This window comes from Panthera uncia, chromosome F1, assembly GCF_023721935.1.
Source record: "Panthera uncia isolate 11264 chromosome F1, Puncia_PCG_1.0, whole genome shotgun sequence".
NCBI classification, from domain to species: Eukaryota; Metazoa; Chordata; class Mammalia; order Carnivora; family Felidae; genus Panthera; species Panthera uncia.
In genome coordinates this window covers 58,916,426-58,939,827 of record NC_064813.1, presented here as the reverse complement: position 1 = coordinate 58,939,827, position 23,402 = coordinate 58,916,426, and the positions used below count along the sequence as shown (strand labels likewise).

Below are 23,402 nucleotides of genomic sequence, written 5' to 3'. Positions count from 1 at the left end.
AGATTACAACACCAAGCAGAGACCTCCAAGAGGCTCCCACGTGCGCAGGTAAATCTAGGATGGGCCGCCTCTGCCTCCGCCTTTCCACAGCCCACAGCGTCCCCGCTGTGCTTGTCCGCGGACTCATCGTCTCCTTTATGGCTCACAAGTGGCATCTGACAGATGTCGCATGTGCTGGGGGCTGGGAATGCTTTGTGGCTGGCTGACCTTGTACCCACTCTGGTGCTCTGGGTTGTTCATGGATCCTCGTCAAAACTTACAAAAGCACAAGACATATGAGAAGGGGGAAGCACATTCCTCAGCTGGAAGAGTGGCCAAGTAACCACAAGCTGCTGGCCCTCCTGGGATCGTACCGGTCACGGACTTGGCTTCGGCGGCCCAATGACTTGTTCCTCCAGACAGCGCCTACGCCCACGCCTTCTGCACGCCGACCGCCGGCCCTCTGGGTCCCAGGGAGGCAAAGCATCATGGGGAGTAGGTGGGTACCCACGGGGCTAAGGAAGGACTGAGAAGGAAGCCACGTCCTCATACTCAGTGCCCCACGGGGTTCCAGGACTCCTCTGCCCTAACAGTAGTCTTGCTAAATGGCCTCGGTGCAAACTATGGCGCTCAGGGTGTATTTCAAGGCAGCAGCAACAGAGCATAATAAAACTTTCCACGTTTGCAACACAGGATGTTCCGTCCGCTGTGCGTGCGAGTTAGCCCAGACCAGATGCTGTTGTTTGCTTTAAATGCAGAGCTTATCACTACTTTCTTCCAAAGCGTTCAGATCCTGGGTCTGGGGGGACGAGTCGGGTAGACACTGGGCCACACGCCTGCTTAAAGCTCAGTTCTAGAAGCGGTCAGAAGCAAGGTGGGCCAGCCAAGTTCCACTCTACTAACTAGCTCACTCTGGGAAAGTTACTTAACCTCTCTGGGCCCCAGTATCCTCATCTAAACTAAATCATAATAATAATAATGGAGCCCACCTAAAGGTATTTGGGAGAATCGTAGTATGCCATATAAACTTGGCCTCTCCCTCCCAAATTAAGCCTCGTTCTTCAAGACTACAGCCTGGTCTTAGAAAGAAAAAGGAACTCAGTGACCATGAGGGTAGTTCAGCCTTCTTTCAACTACTACATTTCCTGTTTGGGATCCTGTCACCCAGGACATGCCTCCTCTAAACCTGGTCATCGGGGGCAGGCAGAACTAGTTTGGACAAGCAGTGGGGGGAAAAAAAAAAAGGAAATTATTTGCTGTGCATCTGTGCTTTTTTCTACTCCCTCAACCCCAATAATTAAGAATTAACTGCACACAGTTGTAAGCGCCATTGCAAATCTCACCGTGTCACTTGCCTGCTTCAAACGGGACTTTCAATGGGTCCCCAAACTCAAGCTCCTTATGTGACCCCCAGGGATCTCCATTATCTGACCCTGGTCAACCTTCCCTCCCTGATCACCTGCCACTCCCCATCTTGATATCTGTAATCTCGCAGCACTGACCTGCTTCTTCCTCCCCTGAACACCTTGCCTGGTGCCTCTACTTATCCCGTCCCACCAGCCTGCAAACTTTCTCCTCTCCATTTCTGCCAACTCTTCTCAGGCATCACCTCCTGCTGGACACCTTCCATGCACCACTACCAACCTCTGACCCCACCAGCAGGCTCGGGGGCATCTAGTCACGTTCTAGTTATAACTTGTATACTCTTTCACTGCTAAACGTACCAGCTTGCATTATATTGATCTCTATTCTTTGTCTCTTAGGCACTCCAGAGCATGGGCCCCTGACAGCAAAGAATGTGCCTTTATTTCTTTTGTGTGTGTGTGTGTGTGTGTGTGTGTCTCAGGTGCCCAGCACATAGTAGGTGTTTGTGGAAGGAAGGAAGGAGACAGGAAAGTATAGGCAGACGGGTCTACAGGTAGGGGTGACTTAGCTGAACAGCACACTGACCAAATAAGGGGGTCCCACTGACACATATTGCCACCCAGCAGGGACAGGACCCTGTAGAAAGCGTCCTTCTCCTAGAAACACATGAGCAAGGGGAAGAGGAGGAGGAAAGAAGGGAGAAAACTCCTGACGTATGACATTATCTGTACTGGAATGTTCTCAAACACTAGCACAAGGGGAAAAAGACATCAAGAGGAAAACCTTAAACCTTAAGTTTTGAAGGACCTAGTAGGCTCAATATTGCACCTAAAAATCAACCTCTCCACTCGGGACTGAGGCAAGAACAGGGAGCTGTGCAAGTGTCGCGAAAAAGAGAAGTCCCTACAACCACTCTTCCACTCTTACCACTCTTCTCCAACCACGGCTCCTGGGTGGAGCTGGGCAACTGCACATTCCACAGCAGAAAAGTCAAAACGACTTTTCCCGGTCGCTCCAAAGAAATATAGGCATACAGAAATCTAACCTAGGTATTGGCAACATCCAGCTCAAACCTGGTTCTTCTCTCTTCATCACTGGTCTCAGGGACAGACATGAGCCCATAGTCACAGATCCCTGAAAACCACAGCAGGACAGATGGAGTCCAGAGTCAGGACCTAAAGAAGTGTGGAGGGCAGGACGAGGACTGAGCATGGGAACCAGCATAGCCCTCTCACCCAGAGAGGCCAACCTTCTCACTGCCCAACCCCCTCCCGGACCTGGACCGCCCCCAACCCCCCAGCTAGACCAACCCACTCATCAGACACCTGTCACTCCTGAGGCTTCCTCCTCTCTTCCTCTAATTCTCAATCTTCAGAACCTGAGTCAATGGAATTTGTAGGTGCATGAATTTGCGATACTTTAGCTCGTAAGTTACTAAGTGTTCACTCTCCTCCTCCTACTTCCATTTGAGAGTGAATTTCCCTCCCCCATTGACTTTGGGCTGCACCACGGGACTTGTCTGGCCGATGGAATGTGGGTCCATGTGTCTGTGTGGTCTGGCTTTTGTTCTCCCCCACGAGAACATGACTTCATGGCTGCTGATCCGAAGGCAACACAGAGAAGACCTGAACCCAACCTGAAGCCCAGCACGAAGTCCAGGTGACCCACAGCTTAAAAGAGTAAGCATGAGTAAGCTTACTCATGAGTAACATGAGTAAGACAAAGAAATGCTTGGGTTTTTTTAAATCCCGAGTTTCAAGATACTTTGTTACGCAGCGCTCCCGTGACTACAGCTAACCAACACACCCTATAAACGCCTGACTTGATTGTCAGCCTGTACCTTCTCCATTTATCTGTATCACATGGTGACAGCTCCTTCCCCAACACGGTCAGTGCAAAAGGTCCCTGAATCTCACCATTAGCCTGTTGGTGGCTCTCACACCATCACACGTCCAGGAAATGGCTCTTGGTGCTTCCTGGAGACAAGAGGGCCGGTGGTTTTGCAGCCTCTGCCTGGCTTCCCACCGTCCGCAGGATTTTTGCTCCAGTCCTTATTGGAAACAGTGTGTGCCATACCGCCCTCCTCCTCCTCCCCGTCCAGGCAGCAGACAGAGGGAGCTGGTCAGCAGGAGACAGGCTAAGCCCTGAGCTTCTGGCAGCGTCTCTCCCTGTGTCCTCCTGGGCAGAAGACAGATGCTGTGTCTGTGCATATGGGCTGTGGTAATGAGAACTCCCTGGGGCTTCGTGCAAGGGAATCGGGTGTTGTAGGCAAGGCAGGCCAAACTTTCCTTCTTGTTCCAGAAAATCGCAGTGAAACAAATGGCAGGAAATGCATTCTGCTGACCAACACGGGAAGCAATGCCAGGGCCCCGCTCTGGAAGCGGAGGGAAGGCAAGAGGAAAGATAACAGGCGGCAAGAGACAAAGAGAGACGAACTCCAAATCAGCGTATATTGCATGACTGGCCCTCACAACTCCGTCCATCCAAACCTTCCCAAATCCAGTTCCAAAAAGGCTTAAATCTTACAGATAACCCGCTACTTGGAAAATGTGATTCCACGAGAATTCTGGATAGCCAAGGTACCAGATAGAGAGAAGACAGGTTGGGAGGGCTGGTTCGAGCAAGGCCAAAACCATGATACAACTTGAGATGGTTATTAAGCACAAATGTGCCTGTGCCGTGGACAGAGTAAGGAAAACCACCAGGACCTCCATCCCCAAGATCACACTGGGCCCAGAAGGAATGCTGGGTGCTGTGCAGTTTGCACATAGTGAAGATGCTGTTAGACGCTGGTCGATTCACCTGTAACTTCCGGACCTCAGCGATACTCTTATAACAGACCCATCTGAGTTTCCAGGGAAGCAGCCACCTTGACCTAGATCAGCTGGTCCTGCACACATCTTGAGGGAATCTGCATCCATAGGAGCCTGGCCCCCCGGTGGGAGGACTAAGAAGGAATGTGAGGAGTTATCAGTGCGAACCTCACTCGGCCATCTGTATTTGAACTAACAGTTGGACTCAGGTCTTAACTAGAAGGTAGTGGCCTGAGTACCAGCACATTTTAACTTTTAAGAAAAGACTACGAAGGCCACCAACCATGGTTACGAGTGCTACTCCCCACGTCCTCCTTGGTTTGTTCCTTAAAAGTTGAGACATAGAACCATTTCGAGAGGTCAGATAGCCAGAGAAGGGCTTCTGGCGCCTGCTTACCAATACAGGGAAAAAAGAAGGCATCACCTATGGAAGAAATAGTTCTGGGGAAGAACCAGCAGCATAATCATAAGGAAAGGATTAATCCAAGTCTGAAATAGACGCACCAATGCTATGGTATTCAATGCATCCCCAGTGCCGGAAGGCAGTCCAGTGGCCACCGGTGGGCTCTCCCTGGACCCCATGGTGAGCCCAGGAAGAGAGCCCGGAACAGTCAGGACACCCTACGTACGAGCCATGTGGCCAAATCACTTCAGCCCAGGTCTCAGATCCCCAACTGCAAATGGACGCAGTAAGAGCTGCTGTAAGAAACAGATGAAATCATTGTGAATGCAATAAAGCGCTCTATAAATTTTAGACACGATGTTTTTGCGTAATGCTGCAAGGTCCCTGGTAGGAACCGAATGAAGACAGCAAGACTTCTAAGGTAAAACAGTAGGAAAGACACTGAATCTCATCAACAGAACTTTAATACAATTTTACAGAGTACCTATTTGCTGATTCACATTTTCGCAAAAGTCAGATCACCCAGTCTTCGCAATCCTATACAAGAGACATGATAACCCCCATTGTACAGGTAAGAAAATCGAGGCTCAGAAAGGGTAACTGACTTAATAGAAATCACCTGGCTAGTAACTGGCAATGTGACTGGCGGTTTGGAATCCCTTCCACTAGGTTCTGCGGCTCGGGTCTGTGTGGGTAACGAGCGACTTCTCCTGTGCCTGTCCGTCCGTTTAGAGCCAGAATGGGTGCCCACACACACTCTTACGATCGTTCCGCAGAAGACGCTGGAGAGGGAATGTGTCATTTCCGGAGGAATGAGCACCTCGTCCTGAAAGCACCTCCCAGGTCAGACGATGGGACGCGCCATTATCCTGGATTATTGTTCCCTCCCCCTCTGTTGGGTTGACACGGCTATTATAATGGATGATGCTCAGAGAGGCTCATGGGCGTCTCATATTCTACAGTTGGTCCCCTTTGGAAAGAGGAGCTGCTTATGGAAAACCTCCTCTTCCGTCCCGAGTCAAGACATTCCTTGGGTGATGGGGGGGGGGAACCCCTCCTCACCCCGCTGCCATTTGGAAGTGATTACCACCGTGCTACCCTGACAGAGTGAATGATGTGGAGGGCTCGCTCCTGGATGCTGAGCGAAGAGCCCGCCGCACGTCCCCACCCCCAGCCCTTGGCACACACTGCTACAGAGAGCCTCGAATCCCCACTTGGACGTGGATTTCCAAGGCTTGCTTTCCACCCTCTGATACATGGGATCAACGTTAATAACAAAAACCTGGCAGGGAAGAAGGGCCCTCTGCCTAGCAAGGGCCCCCGGTGGCAAAACCGAGGAAGTCCTGGTGGGGGGCTGGAGGGCAGACTGTCAGCTCATTTGTTCCCTCTCGCCCCAGATGCAAGGGAACCCCGTGATCCGCTCCCAGACCTGCCGCCTTCTCTCTACTGAGAGCAGCAACCCCCTGCGTGGTGGCTTCTTCCTCCCCTGCTTTGGAAGAACCTCCCTCACCACCTCCAGCCGAGTTCTACCCCATCCTTCCTGTAGGTTCAGCTCATGCCACAGACTGTCTGGGGTCATCTGCATCCCCGCGTGGCTCTCAGCAGCTCCCCCAGGGAGGAACTCAACCACAGGGCACCTCACATCACCAGGCGCTCAAGAAGTGAACCATCCACCTTTCCCACTAACCCCAAGAACCATCACATCCTGGTATTTGGACGAATGAGAAAAAAAATGCTTGCCGCCTACCCTGAGCGGTCATGTCCTCGAAGCTGTGCCGTGCAATATGCACAAAAATCTCCCGGAACAAATATCCTCCCCGAGTTGCAGATGAGCAGAAGCTTCAGGAATACGAAACTCTACTACCAGTAAGCGGCGGTCACCGTGTGAACCCAGGTTTGGTGACTAAAGGCCACTGCCCTCTGCATTCAGAGTCTCAGGCTTACAGTGGCCCGATAGGATAGTTCTTTGAAGGCAGGGACCGTGGACACCCCACCAGTGCATCCTCGTTTTTTGCAGTATGAATTCGAATTCTTCCTCAGGGACAGGTGAATACGATACTTGCTCTCCGACCCAGACTGGGTCTCCTGCCGCCTTCCTGACTCTCTACCCGCCTCTGCCCAAGCTCTCTCTCAGGATGAGAAGATCCGGCCTGCTTCAGATGATAAAACACAAGAGTCGGGTGAGGGGTTAAAAAAGCACCTCTTCTGCCTGCCCCTTGGATTCTTACTCAATAGAAAGTCAGCAGACGGAGCACTGCAAACTCAAAGCTGTCGTTCTCAAACTCGACAGGGGACCCGAGGCAGAGCCGGGAGTAAAAGTGAGTTTTTGGGCATAGCCAGACATCACCACACCCACCGAGGGACCTGGAGACAAAGCAGATCAGTCTCCGTGCAGGACAAGCAGGTGACACAGGGGTCCTGTACCCGGCAGGGCAAAGACGCAATGTGGCCCACGTGCTTTCCTTCTCCCCCTTTCCCTCACTGCGCTCCCACGTTTCTCGGCTGCTTTTATCCTAGCAGATGATTTGGGGAGGTCTGCAGACACTGGTGTCACAAGTCCCCAGGACATGTGAAGGGGGCATCATAAAGATCCATCAGGAAGCAATCACAGCTGAATGACAGAACCCCCTTGCTCACATTCAGGTACCTGCAAATCGGGGGTGATGCCGACAGAGCAGGACCTGGGAAGGATACTGTATTTGATGAGGAGTTCTAGAATAATCTTGGGCGAGTCTGATCATCCACAGGACGATGAAAGAATTTTTTATACGAAAGCTGTTATTGTGCCAGTACGTGCTATAATGTCCCCAAATCTGAAGGTCTATTTCCAGTCCGACTTTCCCACTTCTTTCCCACATTCAAGGAGGTTTAGACTTATCTGGAATCTCATCCGCGGATGTAATGGAATCCCAAGAACTAAGCATTTCAGTCAACAGGATTCACATTTTTTCTTCCCCCGGGGCCCCTCACTCTTCCCCAGGAATGCCTGACTGGAATCAGAGTAGGCAGAATAAACTTCATCTACTCATCGGCGTTTTTCAAGACGACAGGCACACGGGCCTGAAGTGATACATACTTTGTCGGAGGTTCGGAATCACGTGGAAAACAATCCCCCGGGTGTGAAAACAATCTTGGGCCCGGTTCTCACACACACCCAGCTTCATATGGGTTTGCGTGGCAAGAAATCTCCACTCACCTGGGTCCTGAAACCACTGAGAGTCCCCAAACCCATTCTGTTTCCACCTAAGAGGCCGCATGCCAGGAGTGACCCTACCCCTCACGACCCTGGGGACAGCAACTGACAGATACCCCAAACATTGGCTGGCTCTTAACCGCCTCATGTCCCCGCAGAGGCACGCCTGAAGACAGAAACGGGTCCCAGGTACCACACCGGAGGCCTGCGCACTCCAAACTCTGAGGACCATCCGCTTTTGTCCCAGAATTGTCATCAAAGGGTCAGGGCTATCACCCTGGGTGGACCAAGTTCTAATCTGTAGACCCCGCATTCCAGGGAAGGGAAGGGTATGCGTACCCCAGAGGCTCCGGGGAGAGTGGCTCTTTCTCTTCCAGCTCCCTGTGCACGTAGGCATCCAAGCTCTTTGCAAGATGGGGACAGGTGTCGGTGGAAGGGGTCCAGTCCGCCTCGGTGCTTCTCTGGGGGCCCTGGTGAGGGGGCACGTCGTGCATGATGGCTGAGCACTGCGCAAAAGCCTTCAGTCTTAACTCCGCCTCAAAGTGACCCAGAGGAGCACTCCTAACACCATGACGGCCACGCAGGCAGGCGGTCCTGAGCTACCCACTCTTCCTCTAGAACAAGAGGCCACCACGTGCTGTTCTATCCCCACACCCCCCTATCAACCGAGACAACGGAGAATTGCTTCCGTTTTTATGGTGTGGATGCCAACCTCAGTTTTCTAAATAAACAGACTCTTTCAGTAGGTTTGTTTTGTTTTGTTTTTTTTTTAAGTACTGGAATAACTCCCTTATTACTATTCCAGTGTTGCGTTGAGGTTGAAAACTGAGGCCATGAGGACAGAGAAGAATTACTTCTGTTTATTAGATTATGCAAAATAGCAGTATGGTATGCTAGACGGAGCACAGTCTGGGAAATCCGGAGCTTACCGACCGAGCCCAGCTCTGCCCCATATTTGCTGTTGCGCTGCGATTTCAGTCCATGTTGCCTTTAATTTTTTTCATATATAAAAATGGTAGGCGTATCGTGGCAGATTAGATAGCTGATCATAAAGTCCTCGACTTCCCATCGACGGTGGGATTATGTCCCCTCACCACAAATCTGAGTGGGTGCTGGGACAGTGGAAGGGACAAAGGAAGATGTGCTGTGCCAGTTTCTGGGCCCAGGTTTTAAGACTGGCAGCTTCCATTTCCTGTCTCTTGGATCGTTCACTCTTGGAAGCCAGCCACCGTGCTGAAAGGACGCTCGAGCAACCCTGTGCAGAGGCCCGCGTGGAGAGGAAGCAGGACCCCCAGGCAACAGCCCAGCTGAGCCCCCAGGGCAAGACCAGGACCGGCCTGCCAGCTACAGGTGTGGGCCCTCGTGGAGACAGGGCCACTGTCCCCGGCCGAGCCACCCCAGCTGACGCTGGGGACATCCTACAGCGACAAGCCGCCCTCGCGGAGCCCTACCCAGACTGCAGAGCCGGCGGCAAAATAAACGGCTGTTGTCGTTTCGAGCCACTAACTTTGGGGTTGGTCTGTCACGTGCCGAGAAATGATGGAAACTTATTCCAGAGAAAATGGAGCCGCATACAGAGGCATTATCTCTCAACAACTGCTCTCTGGCTCATGCAAAGAGGCTGCACACCAGGAAAGAAAAAGAGGCCCCCAAAGAAGCAGCCCTCTAATCTATGGCCTTCTAGCCCCAGGGGGGCAGAGGGTTAGTCCTAGTCAGGCTCCACTTGCAACAGTGGAAACAAAGCAGAGTCCACACCAAGTTGCTACCAGCAGGCCCAGCGTAAGTTAGAGGGCCCAGTGGCAAAGTGAAAATACAGGGCCCTTTGTTGGAAAGTTAAGAATTACAATTTTATAATATATATTAGTACCTTATGGTGTGTCATATGCATATATTCTTATATAAGTGCATATTCTTATATGTGTATATTCTTATATGTGTATATTCTTATATGTGTATATTCTTATATGTGTATATTCTTATATAACCACTCATACCTTATGGGTATGTAAGAATATATGTTATATTCTAATTATAATTATTAAGAATTAAGAATTTTGGGGCACCTGGGTGACTCAGCTGGTTAAGCGTCCAACTCTTGATATTGCCTCAGGTCACAATCTCACGGTTCCTGAGTTCGAGCCCCGCGTCTGGCTCTGTGCTGACAGTGCGGAGCCTGCTTGGGATATTCTCTCTCTCTCTCTCTCTCATAAAAGAACTAAGAATTTAAATTTTTAAATTATTAAGAATTATTAAGATGGGACAGCAGAGGATTCATCCAAGCCTGGGACCCTTCTGAGTGCAGGCCTCTGTGTGACTGTATGCGTCACACGCCCATGAAGCCACCCTGTTTTCCAGCTTCATGGCCTGGCCAATTCACATCACAGGCACACGTATCCTAAACCCTAAAAACCTGTCTCCCCCGTTCCTTACCCCAACCCATTCTGGTAACTTCACTTAGAGCAAGCCGCCCCATGCTCTATGACCATGGTTCATGGTCATGAACCATGTCAGAAAGGACAGAGCAACTTTATCCTTAGTCACAGACCCCTATCCTCTCCTGGTCGCTGTTGCTCATGGGCCAGGTAATAGAGAGGAGTTTTTAAAAGATATTCTTTATCTTTAGGGGCGCCTGGGGGGCTCAGTCTGCTAAGTGTCCAACTTCGGCTCAGGTCATGGTCTCACGGTTCGTGGGTTCGAGCCCCACGTCAGGCTCTGTGCTGACAGCTCAGGGCCTGGAGCCTGCTTTGGATTCTGTGTCTCCCTCTCTCTCTGCCCCTCCCCTGCTGAAGCCCTGTGTGTGTGCTTCTCTCTCAAAAATAAACGTTAAAAAAATTTTTTTTAATAAAATATTGTTTACCTTTTTTAATTTTTTTAATGTTTATTTATTTTTGAGAGAGAGAGAGAGACAGAGTGTGAGTGGGAGGGGGAGGGGGAAGCAGAGATTGGGAGACCCAGAATCCAAAGCAGGTTCCAGGCCCTGAGCTGTCAGCACAGAGCCCGACGCAGGGCTTGAACTCACAGACCGCAAGATCATGACCTGAGCTGAAGTTGGACGCTTAACCGACTGAGCCACCCAGGCACCCCTAAAATATTATTTACCTTTTAAAATTCAAAGGGCTTAGGGAAAGCAACCAAGAATGGCTCAGTACCCTGGGCTGGGAGCTTCAAGGAGCCACCCATCCTGAGGCCTGTGGGGAGGGTTGGGAAACAGATACAGACCCAACAGTCGTGTGGAAAGAGGCACCTGGGCAGCTGAGTCTCTTGGCGAAAGGACACCGCCAACACAGCGGGGCTCCCCAGGGAAGGAGCCAGGGGACCAGACATCCAGCCTGGTTGCCCTTCTGCCCCCAGTTCCCCTTCCAGCGCCTCTTGCTGGTCAAGCCCAAGAGAAGCCAGAGGCCAAGTGTGAGTTTACTGCAGCAGAGCCTAGAAGTCAGTCTCATGGAGCATATGCGAAAGCTAAGCTTATTTATAAGGAAACTGGAAACGCTCTCTTTACAAAATCTCAACATTTTCCCACTTTTGCATCTGACAGCAAATGCCCAGTGTCACAGGAGGGAGCCCTTGGGGCCATTTCCCCAGCTACCTTCAGAAACCAGGGTTGGACCTGGGGGCCGAGGGGGAGAAGGTGGCTGGGGGCTACACCAGGACTGGCCGGAGCCAGCCCGCACCGCCACAGCCACCAGAAGAAGGGGTGACACCCAACAGAGGCCCCAAAGCCAGCCACCTGGGCGAGGCAGCAAACACGTCCACAAGTGGACACCTTCTTGAACAAGAACTCCTGTCTTGGCCATCTGTGGGGGGTCTGCCTGGGGGTAGGGGGGACAGTCACCACATGGGAATTTTCTGAGCTGCTTGTCAGCTTTCTTAGCTTGTCCCCTGGAGGCCAAAGCAGTGACTGTGGCAAAAGTGAATCAGCTTCTAAGAATCAAACTTCCCAGGACACCTCCACATGGACTCCAGCAACTCTGGTTCCATGCATGCATTTTTTTATATATATATATATAATTTTTTAATTTTTATTTATTTTTTTGAAAGAGACAGAGCATGAACAGGGGAGGAGCAGAGAAAGAGGGAGACAGAGAATCTGAAGCAGGCTCCAGGCTCCGAGCTGTCAGCACAGAGCCCGACGTGGGGCTCAAACTCACGGACCATGAGATCACGACCTGAGCCGAAGTCGGACGCTTAACCGACTGAGCCGCCCAGGCGTCCCTCTGTGAGTGCATTCTAAGTGTTGGGGCCTCCGGGTCCACGGTAGCATTTTCACGAGTCGCTCCCTCCTGATTCTAAGATCTGACAAAAGACAGGGTGCAGTGCCCGAATGCTGAGACCGGCCCCCTTTCTAGCTGGTCCTGCCTGCCTTTCATTTTCCTTCCTCATATCTTGGCTCCTCTTTCCCTTCATGTTATTCTTCTAGTCTCTCCTCTACATTTAAAGATGTTTTATTCCAGCTCTCACTCCAAAAATTCTCTCCCTGTTCTCTTTAAGTCTCTCAGTGCTCGGGGCGCCTGGGTGGCTCAGTTGGTTAAGCATCCAACTCTTGATTTAGGCTCATGATCTCAGGGTTCATGAGTTCGAGCCCCACATGGGGCTCTGTGCTCACCGCGTGGAGCCCACTTCGGATGCTCTGTCTCTTCCTTTCGGGCCCTCTCCCATTCATGCATGCCCTCTCCCACCCTCTCTCTTAAAAATAAATAAATGGTGGGGCGCCTGGGTGGCTCAGTCAGTTGAGTGTCCGGCTTCAGCTCAGGTCATGATCTCACAGTTTGTGGGTTCGAGCCCCTCATCGGGCTCTGTGCTGACAGCTTAGAGCCTGGAGACTGCTTCTAATTCTGTGTCTCCCTCTCTCTGCTCCTCCCCCCGCTCATGCTCTGTCTCTCTCTCTCCTTCAAAAATAAATAAAAACATTAAGAAGAATTTTTAAAAATTAAAATAAATAAATAAATAAATAAATGGTTTAAAAAAAAAAGTCAGTGCTTGAACAGACAGCACAGATGTCCAGGATCTCCAGACTCACAAGACTTCTAGAATCTTCTCTCTCAATGCAAAACTGGAAGTTTCCCTTTTCTCTAGCAGCTGAGCATGTTGCCTTTCCCTGGAAGACGCACCCAACATTTATGGGATTTACTGGACTGACACACAGCCGCAGGGAGCACTCGTGGTGATCTGTTCACATTGGTTAGGAGCATGGTGGCCACAGGCAGCCCCGCACCCTCCCAGGCCAAAGCGCTGGACAGCGCCACCCCGGAGGCTCCTGGCGAACTGGCTACATCACTCCTTCGTCTTGCGTCACCCACCCCACAGACTGAGGCCTGACCAGATACCCATACAAGAAAGGACAGTCTCCAATTCTACCGTCTGTCCCTCTTGACATGTACAACAAGACATATCTATCGATTATTTCTCTTACCAGGCCTGTGGTCTCCATCTTTCCCCCCTCATTCTATTCGCTACCCCTCCCCAGTGAAAATCAGGGTTCTAGTAAGCCACGGCCTTGATGTTTACGATGTCATCACGGGCCACGTCCACAGCTCCCGACGGGTCCTCCCTCCGGCCATGCCCCTCTGTGGGCTGGCTCCTTCCACCTTCCCTAAGCTCCCCCAGCATCCACACTAACCCAAGCGCACTCCGGAAAAGCCCCACTGCCTTTCATCCCCACCAACTCCAACCTTGGTTTAAAGCCTTCTGGGACACCAGCACAGGAAACTCTAACCATGGCTTTGAAGTATGTGCTAACAGCTGTAATTGGCATTATGGAAGGAGGTTAGAATAAATTACTCGTAGCTAAGGAGCCGGCAAAGAGAAAATTATCCAAGTCCTCTCGTATTTGGTCCTTAATCCAACACTGTACAACTAAATCCTTGTCACCCTGACTCCGTGTTCGTCTGTAACACAGCATAGGGCTTCACCACCCTGCGCTCGGTCTGACAGCCTTGAGATGTGGCCCCTCAGGCAGGCAGGGCCCTTGGCAGAATCTCAAAACCATTGAACAGACACAAGAGGCTCTGGAGAGCCCCATACAGCTCTGACACATCCACAGACACATGTGACCCCCACACACACTTCTGCCCCTCTCCTGGGAGCCCATCTCCACCAGCCCAGAGCTCATCCCCACCAAAGTCCTGCCACCAGAACCCTCGAGGAGCGCCCCTCTTGATAGCACACGTATAAATCAAGGTCCTGAAAGTCTTAGAGGCCTTACCTCCCCTCTCGAGAGGCAGATGAGAGCTGTTCAAGCAAAGACCTAGCATCCATCTCCGGCCCCCGTATCAGAGGCACCCGGATCAGAGCAGGGCTGTTGGCAAAAAGACACCCCCTTGCCCCGTCTGTCTGCGTGACATGGTGGCATGAGGCATTCCATTTTTTATAAATTTTTTTATGCTTATTTATTTTGAGACACAGGGAGAGAGAGAGAGAGAGAGACACAGAGTGTGAGCAGGGGAGGAGCAGAGAGAGAGGGAGACACCGAATCCGAAGCAGGCTCCAGGCTCTGAGCTGTCAGCACAGAGCCCAACGCGGGGCTCGAACTCACGAACGTGAGATCATGACCTGAGCCGAAGTCAGATGCTTAACCGACTGAGCCCCCCAGGCACCCCGAGGCATTGCATTTTTTGATAGGAGGAGGAAGGTTTTCCTCTTTCAGTCAAGCGGCTCAGTCAGTTACGGTGGGTTTATCTTTTGTATGTACATGAGTGTGTGCAAAAGTGAAAGGGACCCGGAGAGACAGGTAAACACTAGGCACTGGAGGGGGTCACACAGTGCCTGTCCCCTCCCCAGTCCCACAGACTCGTCCTGAGAACTGACGGGGAGATGGGGGAGGGTGGGGCCGGGAGGCCTGGGGACCTCATGTCACCCGAGGCTGGGCAGTCTGGGGACACTGGCCTGTGCCTCACCCTCAAGCTGCTTACCCGCGTAGACAGCACCGCAGAGAGGAGCTGGAACGGGAGAGAAGGGCTGGAGGAATCTGCCGGGATATCAGGGCTGACAGGCTGCTGCAGAACCACATACAGAAATGCTTGGGGGATGGGGAAAAGGGAGGCGGGGTTTGCAGGGTCCTAAAGGTCCCACACAGGTGACAGAACAGACCAGGGAATCTTTTTTTTTTTTTTAATGTTTATTTATTTTTGAGAGAGAGAGAATAAGCTGGGGAGGGGCAGAGACAGAGGGAGACACAAACCAGAAGCCGGTTCCAGGCTCTGAGGCGTCAGCACAGAGCCCGGCGCGGGGCTCGAACCCATGAACAGTGAGATCGTGACCTGAGCTGCAGTTGGATGCTTAACTGACTGAGCCACCCGGGTGCCCCGAGGAATCTTTAATGTTAACATGCTCTTGCTGGCAGGCACATGCAGGGGGAGCCCCAGGGACACACACCTGAGCTACACATGAAGCCAGCAGTGGAGCAGGTGTAGTTGCCCCTTGACAGCACAAAAGATGGAACAGAAGAGAAAGAGCCCAGGGCGCCTGGGTGGCTCAGTCGCTTGAGCGACCGACTTCGGCTCAGGTCGAGATATCACAGTTGTGAGTTCAAGCCTCGCGTTGGGCTCTGTGCTGACAGCTCAGAGCCTAGAGCCTGCTTCCGATTCCGTGTCTCCTTCTCTCTCTGCAACCCCCCTCTCAAAAATAAACATTAAAAATTTTTTTAATAAAAAAAAAAAAAAACCTTACCCTGTAGACTCATTTATGGAACTGACCACTTGATAAATGCCAAGAAAGTGAACTCTCCTGCATTTCTGAGCCCCGCCCTGTAGCTCGCATATACCTTACACGCAGCCTTCAACTAACATTCATTATTCTGTTCTGCAAGAGGTGCTCTGAATTTGTCGAACCCGTTCAGAGCGAGGGGAGTCAGGAGACGGGACTCCCACATAGTTCCGGTTCTGGTTTTTATAGCCCAGAGAAATGCTGTTCTCCACAAATACACTTAACGCCTGCACCCCAACTCTCCCAACTGTGGGACACCCAGGGAGGGACACCTTGGATATTCCTAAAGGGGAAAATCACAAATACGGCAGCAGGATTCATGGACTGATGTATTGAACTCACCCTTCTCCTGCTATGTTAAAATCTCAGGCTTCGGAATAAGGCAAAAGTGGAATTTACTTCTTAATACAAAATCACCACAAAAAGCAGGGAATGCCCGCACACCACGACATTTCCCATGTGTTGGCTCGGGCTCACACCATGCTGGGGAAAAATAAAGCCATTCTGGGAACGACTGGGACACAGGTATCACCCTACAAAGGAAAGCATGATAACACTACACGATAAAATCCCTCTGAGTGGGGCTCCAAGCCCAGAAGATTTCTGCAAACTATTATCTAATTTGATTCCCCTCATTGCGTTACAGGGGGATTTAAAACACATCACCTCCAGCTGAAATGGGTTCTGGTAAATTTCTCGAACGCTCTCGCGGATCTAACGTCATCCTCTGGGTTCAGGGTCAACACTGCATTAATGACCCACCATTTATCCACTGGGTAATTCACTCCCTGGCAACCTACTTTATTTATGCTACATAAATTCAGGAAGCAATTAATAGTTGCCACAAAAGCAACATGATTGAGGGTGCTTTTCCCAATCGAACTGTGAAGGCAGGCATTTCTCTCGCCTCAAGGCAGAGAAGGGAGAGGAAAACCGACTGGGGAAAAGTCCTAAATCGCAGCGTTACGCATTCTGTCTTCCTGCTTCCCCTTGTTGGGGAGAAGCCGCGATGACTTTCTGGCTCCATTTTTTTTTTTTAAGTTTACTTATTTTGAGAGAGAGAGAGAGAGAGCACTTGCGAGTGACGGGGAGAGAAAGGATCCCAAGCAGGCTCCATGCTGTCAGCACAGAGCCCAGAGCCCAACGCGGGGCTCGAACTCACGAACCAGGAGATTTTTTTTTTTAATATAATTTATTATCAAATTGGCTAATATACAGTGTGTACAGTGTGCTCTTGGGTTTGGGGGTAGATTCCCATGACAAACTGTGAGATTACGACCTGAGCCAAAATCAAGAGTCAGATGCTTAACTGACTGAGCCACCCAGGCGCCCCTGGCTTTTTCTCTCAGCACCTGATTTCCACGCCTTTTCAAAGAAGGCATTCCTGTCGCTAACAGCTGTCCGTGCTACCCTTTTTGACATCCTGTTCACCTTTTGGTTCTGTTCAGGCAAAAGTAATTTCATAATAACACCATAAAAATCAGGGAGAAAGGACAGTGTACTCATTAACCAAAGAACAAACAAACGCAAAAATTATCCCAACACACACAAAAAAGGCACGACAGGAGCTCTTTCAGGATTTGACTTTATCCGCACTTTATACCACGCTTCTAGATAGCCAAAGCAACATGGCGCCCTGGACGGAGCGGTTAGGGGCCTTACTCACGCCAGCGCAGAGGGTCAGAAGAGAAGTTCGGCTGGCTCCCTGTTCAGAGCCCTGGCCAAGGTATCACTGTTTCTCTTCTCCCATGGTTCTGAGTCACTTGCCTCCAAGCTGGGGCAGCGGCTGTTGGTTGGCCCATGGGCCAGGACACTCAGGCCTCTTCTCCCCATCAACTTCCGCTTTTAGGAACCGCCCATCGGGCTTAATGAGATGCCGGTAGTAGAACCTGAGCGGCTCCTCGGAGAGCTCGTTAAAGGAGAAAAGACTCAGCTGGTGTGATCCTTTGGCCTTTTCCCTCTCACCTTGAGGCCCTGCCCTCTTCTTCCTGCCTAGAATCTACTTTCCAGGCTGGGGCTACAGTCTTTCGGTGGCCAAGAGGACAAAGGCCTACATGTTAAGGATGGAAAGAAGAAATGCAGGGAGAGCTTGACTGCTGATGGCATTGGCCTCACCTCACCTCTGCACTGCCTACCCCCAGACTTCTTGTAACGCGGAAAAACCAACTCCCCTTCTGTTTCAGCCAGGGTTACTTGGGTGTGCTGTCAGCTGAAGGTGAATGTAATTCAGCTAAGATCTCTCTCTCTCTCTCTCTCTCTCTCTCTCTCTCTCTCTCCACACACAGGCACCAATGCACACCAACCTTGTAGTTGGGAACAGAGCTATTCCTTAAGACTGTCGATTTAAACCTACAGCCAACATCATACTTAAGAAATCAAAAGGCATTCATTCCCCCTTGAAATCCAGAGAAAAGACAAGAAAGTTCCCTACTACACCTCCACTATTTAAATACTTAAAAAGTTCTGTCTAAAGAAACAGGCAAAACAGACACATACGTTTTGAAAGCGAATCAAACCCAGAAAGCAATGAAAAACAAAATTAAAAGACTGGGTAAAATAGAAAGACAAGACAATACATGCAAAGTAATTTTTCTATATGTAAACATTTAACTTTTCAAACAAAATGTGTGACAAAAATTCATGCACACAATCTCTAGAAATAACCCTACAGAGGAATATGTGGGACCATCACAATGAAAATACAACCTCCCTGGGGTGCCTGGGTGACTCAGTTAAGCGTCTGACTTCGGCTCAGGTCATGATCTCATGGTTCCTGAGTTCAAGCCCCACATCGGGCTCACCGCTGTCGGTGCAAAGCCCACTTCAGATCCTCTGTCTCCCTCTCTCCGAGACTGCCCTTCCCCTGCTTGCTCTCTCTCAAGAATAAATAAACATTAAAAAAAAAAAAGAAGAAAGAGAGAAAATGCAACTTCCCAGAGGCATCGAAAAGATTTGAATAAATGCAGAGACGCATCCTGTTCCTTAATGAGGAGACTGGTTTACCAAGGCAATCCTTTCCCAAAGTTTAAGACAATTCCAATCCTAATCATATTTTTTTCTCTAACTTGACAAAATTAATGTAAAGTACAGCATAAAGAACAAATTGAAAACAAAGAAAGTCTTTGTTAAACAAAAAAAGAAAAACTATGGGGCACCTGGGTGGCTCTGTCGGTTGGGTGTCTGACTTCAGCTCAGGTCACGATCTCACGGTCCGTGGGTTCAAGCCCCACATTGGGCTCTGTGCTGGCAGCTCAGAGCCTGTAACCCGCTTCAGATTCTGTGTCCCCCTCTCTCTCTGGCCCTCCCCTGCCCGTGTTCTCTCTCTCACAAAAATAAATAAACATCAAAAAAATATATAAAAAAATAAAAAATATGGTGACAAGGGGGCACCGTACTCCACTGAGGATATTAAAACAAATTATAAAGCTACAAAAGTTAAAATAGCATGGCTCTGGCAGCCTTCGACTTGGCAGAAAGTCAATGAAATAATTTAAGCTCCCCTGAAAAACCCTCTGAGGTACAAGAAGTCAGCATGTAACAAAATATAAATAACGGGGAAGACATAAGCTCTTCTACAAAAGATGTCAAGAAAATTGGATATTGGGAAAAAAAAAAAGAGAGATATCGCCTCACTTGGCAATACACGGTAGCGTAATTCCAGATGGGCAGAAGAATTCAACGTTAAAGAATAAAAGCAAGAATAAAGTGTCGACGATCTCAGAAATCCCAAGTTCCATGAAGAAGGAGCCATGCCTGCCTTTCACAATTATTTCACAACACTTTGCTGCAGTTCCTGGCACAGACATGGAAGAAATCACAAAAGGAAAAGGAGCCTTTCATTATAAAAGAAAACGTATGTATGAAATAAAAAAAAATTATAAGGCCAGTGACAAGCTAGGAAAAATATATCCAATAAAGACGACGAGGTGTTAATTCATATATACACAGGAAGGAGAAGAAGAAATATGCTATAAAAGATACAAAGCATTGGGGCGCCTGGGTGGCTCAGTCGGTTGAGCGTCCAACTTCGGCTCAGGTCGTGATCTCGCGGTCCGTGAGTTCGAGCCCCACCGTCGGGCTCTGTGCTGACAGCTCGGAGCCCGGAGCCTGCTGCGGATTCTGTGTGTGTGTGTCTCTCTCTCTGCCCCTCCCCCACTCATGCGCTCTCTCTCTCTCTCTCTCTCTCTCTCTCTCTCTCTGTCAAAAATAAACATTAAAAATTTTTAAAAAAAGATACAAAGCAGAAAAAAATGTATCCATTAAACCTCCGAAAAATTATTCACATTCACACATAATCTAATATCTGATTTAACACTTTGAGTCAGCAAATGTTTGTAAGTAAAACGTGGTCAATGACAAACAAGATACCACTGCACAGTTATCAGAAAAGCCAAAATCCAGTCACCGACACCACCAAATGCTGGCAGGGATGTGGAGCAAAAGGAACGCTCCCTCGTTGCTGGCGGGAACGCAACACGGTACCACCACTGTGGAAGGCAGTTTAGTGGTTTCTTACAAGACGACACGTACTCTTACCACACGATCCAGTAACTGGTATTACCCAAAGGAGGTGAAAACTTAGGTCCACGCAAAAACTGACAACATGGACATTTATAGGAGCTTATCCGTAACTGCCAAAGCTCTGGGGTACCTAGATTTCCTCTGGTCGGTGGAAGAATAAATGAAACTGTAGTACATCCAGCAACAGAATATTATTCAATATTAAAAAGAAACGGGCTATCAAGTCGTGAAAAGCCACAGAGGAATTTGAAGAGCATATTACTGAGTGAAAGAAGCCAACCCGAAGAGACTGCGTACTGTTTGGTTCCACCTACGGGACATTCTGGGAAAGGCAAAGTATGGAGACAATAAAGAGATCAGTGGTTACCAGGGGTCATTGGAGGGGAAGGGGTGGATAATTGGAGCACAGATGTTTTTAGGACAGTGAAGCTATCCTGTGTGATACTATCACGGTGAATACGTATCATTATAAATTTGCCCAAACCCATAGGATTTACACCAAGGGGGAACCCTAATATAAACTATGGGCTTTGGGGAATAATGATTTGCCTACGTAGGCTCATCAACTATCACAAATGGACCACCACTCTGGCAGGGGATTTGATAATGAGAGGGGCTGTGCACACGGGTACAGGGAGCATAAGGGAACACTCTGTACCTTCCACTCAATTTCTCTCTGGACCTGAAATTGCTCTAAAAGACCAAATCTATGGGTGCCTTGAGTGGCTCGGTCGGTTGGGCATCTGACTCTTGACGTGGGCTCAGGTCGCAATCTCACGGTTGTGAGATCAAGCCCCGTGTCGGGCTCTGTGCCGAGTGTGGAGCCTGCTTGGGATTCTCTCTCTCCCTCTCTCTCTCTCTCTCTCTCTCTCTCTCTGCCCCTCCCCCACTCACAATGTCTCTCTCTCTCTCTCAAAATAAATAAATAAACATCTAAAAAAAAATAAAAGCTAAAAGTCATTTTTTAAACACTGGTCAGCGAAGGAAAGATGAAAAGGGCCTGACGCCTCCACATACTGTTAACGGGAATACAGGCTGGTAGAACCTTCCTGGAAAGTGACTTAGACGCAGACAACTGTCTCAAAAGCAAAACAAAAAAGACTGCCCCTTCATCACTTCTCCTTGAAAAGGCTGCATTAAGTTGATAGGGTAACGTAATATTCATGGCATCCTAACATTGGAAAACTATAGTACAGAAGCTTTCCCTAAAGTCCCAACAGAAACCAGACTGTGAATACCTGTTTATGAGCTGGGGACTCCATCTGGAAAGTAATGGAGAGGCTGTACAGGTATTTTAAGCAAGGAAGCAAGTAGACTGGATTGGTTTTACTACAGTAACTAGTCAAAACTGGTAGAGAGAAAGGACCAGAGAGAGCAACAGGAGGCAATGAGCAAGGTCAACAATTACATAGGTGTGTCTGGCCAGTGCAACATTTTTCCAGATGAGGAAAGGGAAGCAAAAGCAAAAATAAACTATGGGGATGACACCAAAATAAAAAGCTTTAGCACAGCAAAGGAAACAATCACCAAAGTGAAAAGGCAACCTACTGAATGGGAGAAGGTATTTGCAAATGATGTATCTGATAAGGGATTAATATCCAAAATACATAAAGAACTAATACAACTCAACACCAAGACCAGAAATAATCCAATTAAAACAGGCAAAGAGGGGCACCTGGGTGGCTCAGTCAGTTGGGCGTCTGACTTTGGCTCAGGTCATGATCTCATAGTTCATAGGTTCAAGCCCCGAGTCGGGCTCTGTGTTGACAGCTCAGAGCCTGGAGCCTGCTTCGGATTCTGTGTCTCCCTCTCCCCCTGCACCTCTCCCGCTTGCACTCTGTCTCTCTCTCTCAAAAATAAATAAACATTAAAATTTTACATTTAAAAAAATTTTTTTAATTTTAAAATTAAAAAAAAATGGGCAAAGAGCTGAATAGATATTTTTCCAAAGAAGATATACATATGTCCAACAGATACACGAAAAGATATTCACCACTAATCGTTAGAGAAATGCAAATCAAAACCACAATGAGATATTACCTCACACCTGTCCGAATGGCTAGGATCAAAAAGACAAGAAACAACAAGTGCTGGCGAGGATGTGGAGAAGGAATTCTCGTGCACAGTTGGTGGGAATGCACACTGGTGCAGCCACTGTGGAAAACAGTACGGAGGTTCCTCAAGAAATTAAAAATAGAAACACTACATGATCCAGTAATTCCACTACCGGGTATTTACCCAAAGAAAACAAAGACACTAATTTGAAAATATATATGCGTCCTCATGTTTACTGCAGCATTATTTATAGTAGCCAAGATATGGCAGCAATCCAAGTGTCCATCAATGGATGAGTGGATAAAGAAGTGGGGTGAATGATGGAATATTACTCAGCCATAAAAAGATGAGATCTTGCCATATACAACAACATGGATAGACCTAGAGAGTATTACGCTAAGTGAAATAAGACAGAAAAAGACAAATACCATAAGATTTCACTCATATGGGAATCTAAAAAACTAAACAACTGAATAAACAAAAGAAATATTTGAAACAGATTCAAATACAGAGAACAAACTGGTGGCTGCCAGAGGGGAGGGGTGGGGGATGGGCAAAATGGGTGAAGGGGAGTGGGAGGTACAGGCTTCCAGTTATGGGATGACCAAGTCACAAGGATAAAAGGTACAGCCAGCATAGAGATTACAATCGACAGTATTGTAACAGTGATGTATGGTGACAGACGGCAGCTACACTTTTGGGGAGCACAGCCTAACGTACCTTGTCGAATCACTATGTTGTGCACCTGAAATTAATGTAACATCGTGTGTCAGCTATGCTTCAGTTAAATAAATAAACAGCTGTTTCTATGGGACCCAAAAAGTCAGAGCAAATCCAAGGGACATTTCAGCAACAGAACATACGATATGCACTTGGCATTTTACTATATGGCTGACAGAAAAGGGACAGGCAGGTGAGAAAACCACACTGATCCTATGATTCAAACCTAGAACCAGAAGGGAGAAAAATGATTGGGCTTCACAAGCAAATTCTCCAAAGTAGCTCGTATTCAAAAGCAGGTACACTGCAGTAAAGAGAAAAGAAAGCAATGTCACTGAAACATGACGTGATCACACCTGGATTCAGGTTGACATGGCACGGCCCCTTTTACTGCTCTTGACCCCTGACCAGCAGCAAATGCCCAGGCCCTACCCCAGCTTACCACCAAAATGGATTTTCACTGCTATCTCAACCTGCCCCTTTCAAGGCAAAGGAAGGGAAGAGAAGGGAAGGGAAGGGAAGGGAAGGGAAGGGAAGGGAAGGGAAGGGAAGGGAAGGAAATGAGGGAAGGAAGGAAGGAAGGAAGGAAGGAAGGAAGGAAGGAAGGAGGCAAGGAAGGAAGGAGGGAGGGAGGGAGAGAAGGAAGGAAGGA

General features: G+C 49.0%; 1 protein-coding gene across 1 annotated transcript in view; it reads right to left on the bottom strand.

Annotated features, from left to right (window-relative positions):
- The window catches only part of LMX1A (LIM homeobox transcription factor 1 alpha), a 159,555-nt gene that overhangs the window by 102,982 nt on the left and 33,171 nt on the right, over positions 1-23,402 (bottom strand). The gene's annotated exons all lie outside the window — the stretch shown is intronic.